This window comes from Corvus brachyrhynchos, unplaced genomic scaffold (assembly GCF_000691975.1).
Source record: "Corvus brachyrhynchos isolate BGI_N302 unplaced genomic scaffold, ASM69197v1 scaffold83, whole genome shotgun sequence".
NCBI lineage: Eukaryota > Metazoa > Chordata > Aves > Passeriformes > Corvidae > Corvus > Corvus brachyrhynchos.
Window position 1 is genome coordinate 5,757,512 of NW_008238464.1, and position 9,611 is coordinate 5,767,122.

The following is a 9,611-nucleotide window of genomic DNA, read 5'->3' on the forward strand; positions in this document are numbered from 1 at the left end:
TACAAGGACTGGCAGACATCATTGGACAGCCTTTAAATGCTCTGTGAAAAGGGACTGAGAAAAACAAGCAATAGCTACAGGAACACCTGCTTCTCAGGTAGAAAGCTGGAGGTGAAACACAGAGAGTTTGATAACTGCTCCTTGTGCTGAGCTTCAACTGGGAACAGGTACTGTGTTCAAGGCATTCGGACTCATACACAGAAATAAATGCAATTTTCCTTGTCTGAGTTCTTCTGGTGTTCATGATGGAGACAAGGGTGAGGAGCTATAACAAATCAGCATTTCCATGGTGATGCTGACTTGGCCGTGAAATGAGAGCTGCTTCTCCATGGGGACTTGGGGATGATGCACAGGGCTGGCAAAGTACTTTGCAGGTGTGGCCAGTGTTTCCCAGTTAAGTTTTGACTGTTACGACAGTTTTTGGCCTATACTGGCTGCCAGGGCCATAGTCATTTTAAAACTAGACATCTTCCCTGAAATGCAGTAAGCAAACACTCCCTGTAGTCACTTTCTAGTGGTAGAATTTCCAGAGGTATGTTCTCCTCCTTGTTTGAGACACCTCTCCCAGCATACGACGGAATACTTAATTAAACTGCCTGTTTCTCTCCGTTGCCTAGAGTGGAAGCCCCTACACTGCCAGAAGAGCCAGATGCCTGCTTTTCAGGGTGGATGAGATATGTCTGGTCTTCAGAATCTGCATTATGCTGAAAAGTCACCTTGTGTGATGAAACCACAGCTGCTACAACTGTGACGTTGGGTGATTTTAAAGGCTCGGTTGAATCCCATTGTCATTCATGAATTAACACGTAAAGGCTGAGTTCCTAGGCCTTGGAGTAGGGGTTTCTAAGGAAGCTTTTCTAAATTGGAAGAAAATGTAATTAATCAACTTCTGGGTATTTCTGTTGCTATTACACTGGGGTTTTTTACTTACTAGTAAAAAAAGTGTTTGAAGCACTGAGTATGCCTTCCTTATATTAAAAACATTTTGTAGAATATCAAATGCGGAATATGAAAAATGCCCACTGAGCAGAGGATGGAGAACAACAGGCATTTCTGTTTCACAGTGACTCTGAGGAAAAAAAGATGGCTTTATGTCAGAGTGAGAGTGAATTAGACAAAATTTTCAGTGAATTGAGAGCTAATAACCACTGTACCCCACAGACTCCGAAATGCTTTGGGTTGAGTGAAACATTTGTTTGACGTGGAATGAAAGATTTTATTTTGGTTTCAAACAAATTCAAATATTCTATGAAATAAGGGAAATTTGTATATGGAAGCAACTTCGAATGAGAAAATCAAAACCTTTCATTTTCAAAATGTCAAAATGAAGCCTTTCCATTTTTCACTGATTTCTTTTGTCTGAAGCTAACAATTCAGCAAATTTGATACGAGTTCATGAAATATTTATGTGATGATGAGTCTTCATTTTATTTCAATAAATAGCTTACAGTTAAAAACTATGCACAGCTTAAGTATTGCATCATGTTGTCCAGCCAGCCCTTTAACAACACCAGGTTCTTCTCTCAGATATTTTAAAACATGAATAGGGTCTGTTACAGACACTAATAAAAATGACAAATATGTATCTTCCTTCATAAAAATATAGATTTGCTGTTAAAATGTAGAGTAAGATATCTTAACTCATTGTAAAAGACTTAAATTACAAAAATGGGTGATATAAATAGTTGAAATGATGGGACATGTGGCATAAAACTGAATCCATTTACTGATAACTGAGTATTTTTAAAATCTGCTCCTGAGAGTATTTTTTACAGCTTTTTCGGCAGTTTCACTATGTATATCCTTTGACTTGGTCCTGCTTTGCTGGAGTTCTTCTGCCACAGTTTCACCAAAGGGGCTGGGTTAACACTGAGCACGTAGATTGCAAATATATATGCATGACTTGCCATCAATTTGCATGATTACTGCAGCAAATATAAACCTGGCATAAGGCAAAACAACAACCTATTGATAAGACTGGTTGAGGCAGGCTTGGGTGCCTAGCTCTGTTTGGACAGTGTCTTGATTTATGCTATAAATAATCAGGGTAGGGTTTTATGTTGAAGCCTTTGTGTGGGAGTTAAAAGGGATGTCCTAACCATGGCACTGTGTTCAATGTCACAGAAAACATGAAAGGGACTCTAAGTGATAGGAGGAGTGATTCAGTACGCCTTTGTTGTTGTTGATTTTTCCTTGGGGATCCTTCTCGTGTTTCTTTTTGCTGATAGGCTTCAACTTTTTTTGTGAAGCATTTTCAGAAAATGATTGGGAGAACACACACAAAATTTATAAATAGCAAAGAGTATTTTCAGGAGGGGGAGAAGATGCACTGTTAATACATGCTGGTTTTGTTTGTACATGCGTAGTCATATACAGAAAGAGGAAAGATTATTTGTTCATAGCATAGGTGGAGTGCTTAATTATGTAGAAACTTTAGGTTATGGTTGGGGGACAGATTTAATATCTAATGCTATAAAAGAAGTAGAATCTGTAGAGATTGCAAGATAGTATTAAAGTAATTGGAGCATCTTTTCTCTTTGCTAAAACGATTACACAAGAAGGGTGTCTGTGCCAAATCTAACATATTCTTCATGAGTGTAATCCTACTTGTTTTTGGGGACAGTTTGAATGAGTCCCTTTGTATGTGTTTGCCACAGCATTCTGTGCAATGAGTAGTAAACTTCAGTGCGAAGCATGTGCATCTGTGGTTTCTGGTAAATTACGTTGCAGCCATGGCTTTGGTCTTTTTTTTTTTCCACTTCTGGCTGCTTTAATACTCTGGGAATTCTGGCTTTACGGAATTAAAAATGAGCACAATGTAGAAAGCAGCTACAAGTCTCAATGCATATTGTTCTTGGACTTTACAAGTGGCATCAAAATGCAGTCAGAATTCACTCATCCCATAATTGGAAAAAAGCAAGGCACACAAGTAACTCCTCTCCACTGATGGATAGGGTCTGAGTTGGGGGTAGGGATAGCAAAGCATGGAAAACAGATACATGGAGCAAGGCGTTCTGGGCTTCACATGCCTCTTGGTCCTCCTGTGGACGGAGAGCTCTCAAATGTGGATGCAAATTTCCCATCTCACACCTTGCTATCAGGTGCAAATTGAGTCTTATGTGAGGGTGGCTAAAATAAATGGTTAGTAGGTGTATTAAACAGTCTTTGGGCTCCATATCACATCTCTGGAAGACAGGAATACAAATGCTTTCTTTGGAATTAAAGCACATGCAGCTGATAGTCTTCAAAGTTTCATTTTGGTGGCTTGCTTTTTCTTTTCCTTTTTCCCTTACAAATGTAAAGCTACAATCAGCTGGGGTAGTGGGTTTCATTTTAATGGAGGAGAAGGGTGATAAAGACATTTTTTATTCACAGAGAATGTTATCATGCAGCATGAATGGGGACTGGAGCTCATTTAGCCTTTCTCTACAGCCTCCCAGTGCTGTGCTTTACAGAAGAACATGTTAGAATTTATAAAAGTTTCATTACTAGGTTTGTCAGGCAGCATTTGTCTGTTGTGAAAAAGACAAACCCGCTTAAATTCTGGAGATTAAAAGGCATGTCTCCTTACTCCTAGGTGACAGACCTTTGTGTCTGCAGCCTGCCCGAGGTAACAGACTCAGGCCTCACTTCTGCTGAAATTAGTTCTGGATTTCCAGTGGGTAAACAGGGCTGAGGTCTCCTACATAGGGTTGTATTGCCTGATGCATATTCCCTGTGTGGAGCTGCCTACCAGAGTGGAGAAACCTGAGTTTTGTCTTTCTTGCCTTTTTTTCATAGTACCAGAGACATGCGACAGTGCAACTGCTGCAGCAGTGTAAGAAATGCAGCAACTTGAGGTCTCAGCCCTGTGGCAGATGCCCCCTGCTTCCCTGGCTTTGGAGATGCCTCACTAACTGACCCCAGAGTATCAATTCTCAGGTGGCAGCCTGACAAGAAGTTTTGGGGTGTCACTCAGAGGGGCTGGTACAGCAAAATTGTCCACAGCTTAGCCCCAGAGGTCAAACCTTGACCCTCAAAGCAAAAGGTACAATGTGCCCAAATGTCAATGGTTACATTAGGATGCCCTAGAGAGTTGGAAGAACTCCAGTGGCTGATGAAATAGGTTCTGAAGGGTGACATGGTAAAGGAAAAACTTACCAATTTTTACCTTGCTTAGAAAATAATACATGTCAAAAATAAGATAGAATCTTGCCTTTGCATAGCAGCTGACATTTTGAAATGAGGTCTTTAATTCTCCTGGGGGGAGAAAAAAAGAAAGGTTTGCAAGAGGAGTTGTGGAGAGATCTGCCTCTAAGTGATGACTGTGGCAGAGTGCTGTGGCAGCTCGAACTCCTGAAGAAATTTAGGAGGCCACACTCAATGCAGGGGATATGAACACAACTTCCAGTAATTTGGCTCCTGTTGTGTCCCCTCTAGAAGTGATACTGCATGAGTGGGTCAAAGCAGGAAGACAGGACACACTGAAACACTGAGGAACAGGGAAGAGGCATACATTTTCCCCAGTTTCTCACATGTCTAGTTCCAGACGTTTGACAAATTCTATCATGGTCCCATGTAATTACGCGTCTACTCTCTGTGAGACATATGGTGTAGGATCCACAAAGTATTTGGGAACCTCCCACTAGAGACCATTCTGTGGGCACAGAGGATTAGGTCCATATTCGATTTCTGCACCGTTTGGAAGATGGCACTTGAGCTAAATGTATTGTATTTAGCCTCTGCTGAGACTGCAGGGTGCTCTTCCCCTGCGGTGTGATGATGTCTGCAGCAGCTACACTCTGCAGCTCTGCAGCCTGAGCCCACCAGCAAAACTGGGTCTGAGGATGGCTGCACATCTGTGAATCCTGTGTACATCCTCCTAACATGATCACTGGGTTTGTATGCTCAAGCCATCCGTTAAATTTAAATGTGTCAATCAGGAAAACTCTAGGAGTGTAGGATACAAGTGAGGGCAAGCTTTATTTAAAAACATGTAGGTTGGCTGTGGCTGGACCACTGGGGAAGCTTGTGGCTTGTGCACATTTAATGTTAAGTCAGGCTTAAAATCATATTAGTTAAAACAAGTTAGCTAACACATTTGCAGATGGAAACACTTTTCCTGTTCTGATGTGTCTAGAGGAAACAGTTTCTTGTTTGCAGTAGTGAATAATGCTTTGCATTTATTTGCTCATGTTACTTATTCTTAGGATAAGAACAAGCACCTGATAACTAGGTTATCACATCCCTGTGAGGCATTTGCACTCAGACATCCCTGTGATAATCAGGTTAATCATTGCAAGAAAACAAAACTGAAAGGAGAAAAAGGGTTGTGTTTTCAGTCGACCTAAATCCTTGAATGGACTGATTGCACTTGTGTCCCCATATGGGACATTCACATAAGAGTTGGACTCTGATCCTTGTGGGTCCTTTCCAACTCAGAATGTTCTCTCTGTGTGTGTATGTGTGGTGTGTGTGTGTGCATGAAAGAGACAAGGCTGGAGAAAAGAAAGAGGGTCCATCAGGAAGGTGGGGACCATCTCCTTTGGCAGCAGCACAGACATAGATGGGGCTTTTGGCAGGCATGAACCTGGCCAGGTGCACTAGGTCTGCCCAGCTGGCACCAGCCTCCTGAGCCTGCTCCTCTGCTCAGCCTGGGGGACCCTCCCCAGGAGGGAGCTGGTGTGCAAAAGGATGGCTGCAATCCTCTGCAGCTGCCATTTTTAAGGCGTACTTTGAGATGGCTGTTTTCAAGTTGGATCTCTTGGGTGATTGGTGCAGCTTGGCAGCACTGCACAACCTGGAGGAGCAGCAATTAGCAGTGCAAGGGGGCAGTGGTGATTGTGGGTCAGCAGAATGAGGTTGTGGGTCAGCAGAATGAGCTTCTGCAGCCAGCACTGCCCCAAAGGTAGTGTGTTCTCCAGTGGTTCCTATCGCTTCTTCTGTCTCACTCTATAATAAACAGTGCAGACATTAGAGAAGTTATATTGTCTAAGTCAAGAAATTACGAGGGTTTTCCAATCAATTAAGCAAAGCATGTGTTAAACGACTTATCTGGGGGATTGAATTGCCTTTCTTTGCCTTTCTTTTTTAAAGGATTTGATATATCTCTATAGAATAAAGAAATGGCCTAGCATATAAAGCAAAAAGTTATTGGGAAGCTGGAAGCCAATAAGCATATAAGTAAGAACTCTCACCAGTTTTAATTACTTCTATACAATACTGATGAGAAATTTGGAGAAGCTTTCAAATTTTACCATAAAGTTCTATCTTTTTCTTAATGCACTGGCTGCCCAGACAGAGGCACCATTTTCTCTAGTCTGATTTACAGACAGTATTTATATGAGTTTCTTCAGGTGGTACACTGAAAATCTTACTTCCCAAAGAGGAGTGAGATCTTTTGTTGCTATCATCTTATTTATACCATTGCTTTCCTGTTTTTTATTCTCAGGAATATACTTCATATGGTTTTTTTTTTTTTTTATTATTTCTCTGTTTTCCTCTCACCAACTGTTTGATTTGTGTTTTGGTAGCAAATGGTTCTTATTTTCAGGTTCTTCAAATATGAATCTGACATTTACACAGTTTATCAGTGGGGAAACTGTGGTTTCAGGAGGCTAAGATGACATTAAAAACCAAGTACTGGAAATAAAAATGCATGTCATACCAACTTATATATACAACATTCAAAGCTTGAAAACTAAACCAGTGCATGCTCAGAGTCAACATTTGAGTCAGCTGTTTCAAGGCTGATGTCTGCTGGAGTAAAACTGGCTTATTCTTGAGATAGGCATTGTCTAACCATGTCTCCTCGGGGCCTCTGCCCCTCCAGCCAAGGTGTTATGAAAATTTAGCAAGGCGCTCAAAAAAGTCCAAGCTCTTCTGTAAGCAGGAAAGTGGGACAGGGCTGTGGTGGTGCTGGTGCTGCAGGCCAGCGGGCAGGCTCTGTGACTGATGTACGCAGAGTCCCAAGATCTTGCAAGTTTTTTTGTGTGCTGCACTTCTGGGCACTTGGCAGGATGCCAATAACTGGCTCTTCTGTTATATTTAAATATAAGTTAAACTGAGCTGCCCCTGAAGGAATCCACTTAACTGCAGGCATGGATGGTATGGTTAGAAGATGCTGTGGTGACTGCTTCACCTTTTAAATGAGGCTCCTTGTAAACCATTCATAATTTTTTTGGTATTTGTTAAAAGTAGTTTACAGCATCTCCATAGCTCAGGGCAGTTGTGTTTCCATCTGTTCTGCCTGCTGTAAATTGTCAGTTCTAGATTTGGCACTGTGGAGGAAAACTGGCATACGACAAAGAGGAAGCAAGACCCACATTGATTGACAGAATATTTTCTCAGTGGGAAAGTGCAGTGAAATCAGGCATAAAAAGGGATAATCCGTAAGATATTTATCTCTAGGGATCTAAATTATATTAGAAAGTATACAAACAAAGATCTGGTTACTCTCTAGACACCATGGGCTCTACACATTCTTATGCTATCCTTTGAGATAGACCATAGCTAAAGGAATGAGTAAGAGAAAAAGCCTTTGTTGATAAATTCTCTGGGAATTCATTATAATGCTGTTTTGAGCCTTTGCATGCATTCCTGGAAGCATCATGTGTCACGTTACCCTTATGTGTAGTTGTGAAAATGTGGAATTTAAACACAGTTTGTCCAAGATAAATTTTTAGGCTGTTGTAACTGTACCATTGAACCAGTATGTGCTGGAAGGTGCACAGTCCTTACTCAGGAGGCCTTTTTTTTCTTCTGATCCTTAGCTAGGGTAAACAATATCGAAGGTAGGTAGGTAGGTAGGTAGGTAGGTAGGTAGGTAGGGAAACCTTTGGGATGAAGAAGCAGATGGTCCAAAGCTATAAGGAAGTTTAATGGTTTAGTGCTTTACTGGGCTTCTGGAAGCTGTAATGCCTGTACATGGCAAAACAGATGGTGGCACTGTAAAAGTGACTGGCACTTCTGCATGCAAAGCTTGGGATATGGCATTTTTGCCTCTAAACTTTGTCGTTGGATACATTGATGAACTTGCCATGGACTTACCAAGGGCATAAAGAAAATTATTCTGGCTGGCAAATGGCTGTGTTATTGTTTGTGTCAATGTCATCCTGGCTCATGGAAAGCTCATTGAATTGCTGTTAAATTGCATTTCAGCAAAATAACTTTCATAAGACTGTGGGGGATTCTCTGAACCATCGTAAAAAGTGGAAATGTGAAAACTAAAAATATTGAGTCCATTTAATATCATTGAGAGGCCATACCCAGCAAGTGCACTCTGAGCCGACACAGATGGCACACTGCTCTCTTGTCTTTATATATTGAAAAAAGAACCTCTCAGAAACAATCACTGTCTCTCCTCTCCCCCCACCCCCACTCTCAGTGTTAATTTCTGCTGGAGTGTTTCATTGTCATCACTGCAAACACACTGGGTGCTCAGCGCTACCAGTCCTGCTTAACACTGAATCAATGTAGCTTCTGAGGTGTTTGGAGACTGGACACAATCAGCCTCTGTCCTACATGATAAACAAAAGGGATCCAATGGGAAGGATGAATAGAAAGTTATGATGTCCAGGCTTGTCCTAGCCTTATCCTTTTTTGTGGTCATCTGCCTCTGGTCAGCCTTCAGGCGTTTTTGAACAGGTGCCTGGGATTTTATTTGGTGTTTTAGTTGACTGGCAGACCTTTATTTACCTCTGCTGGAGGTCTTACTCACACTGAATGTTCATTCTTTGCCCCCTGTCATATGGCTCTCTGCTTGGTCATGTTGTCCAGACTGGCACGTTTCCCCATGGGAGGAAGACAGTAAACTTGGTGTTCCTCTTTCTGTCCATCACCTTTCTCCTGAACCTCCTGGTGCTCAGGAGCTGTCTTTACCTGCTCCTAGGAAGGACACAGGACTTTGCAGAACTGTCAGCATGGAGAGCTATCTCCTAAGAGTGCCACTCTCCTCCAGCTGGACCTTCTTCTGTGCTGATACCAGACTGGCTTTGCCACTCATTTTTGGGTTGTGGTTACATGACACAGCTGAGTCAGTGCACTCATTTGGAACACTCACCCAAAGCAAACCCAAAGTAGTGTTCCACTGGGATTCAAGCTCCCAGTTCAGTACTAAGATGGGTACAGGGGAAGCAAAAGTTAAAGAGGTAGAGCAGATGAGGAGGAAGGGGACTGTGCCTGGCTACAACAGTGAGACACAGCGTGACCAGCAGGTTGAGGGGGGTGAGTCTTACCCTCTACTCCACTCTCATGAGACCACACCTGGAGTGCTGCATCCACTCTGGGAGCCCTTACATAAGAAGGACGTGGACATGGACCTGTTGTAGTGAGTCCAGAGGAGTTGAGTATGTTCAGACTGGAGAAGGCTTGGGGGAGACCTTATAGCACCTTCCTGTACCTGAAGGGAGCCCACAGGAAAGCTTGAGAGGGACTTTTTACAAAGGCATGTAGTGACAGGACAAGGGGGGAATGGCTTTAAACTGAAAGAGAGCAGGCTTCAATTAGATACTAGGAAGAAATTGTTTACTGCGGGGGTGGTAGGGCACTGAAACAGGGTGCCCAGAGAAGCTGTGGATGCCCCATCCCTGGAAGTGCTCAAGGCCAGGCTGGATGGGGCTCTGAGAAACCTT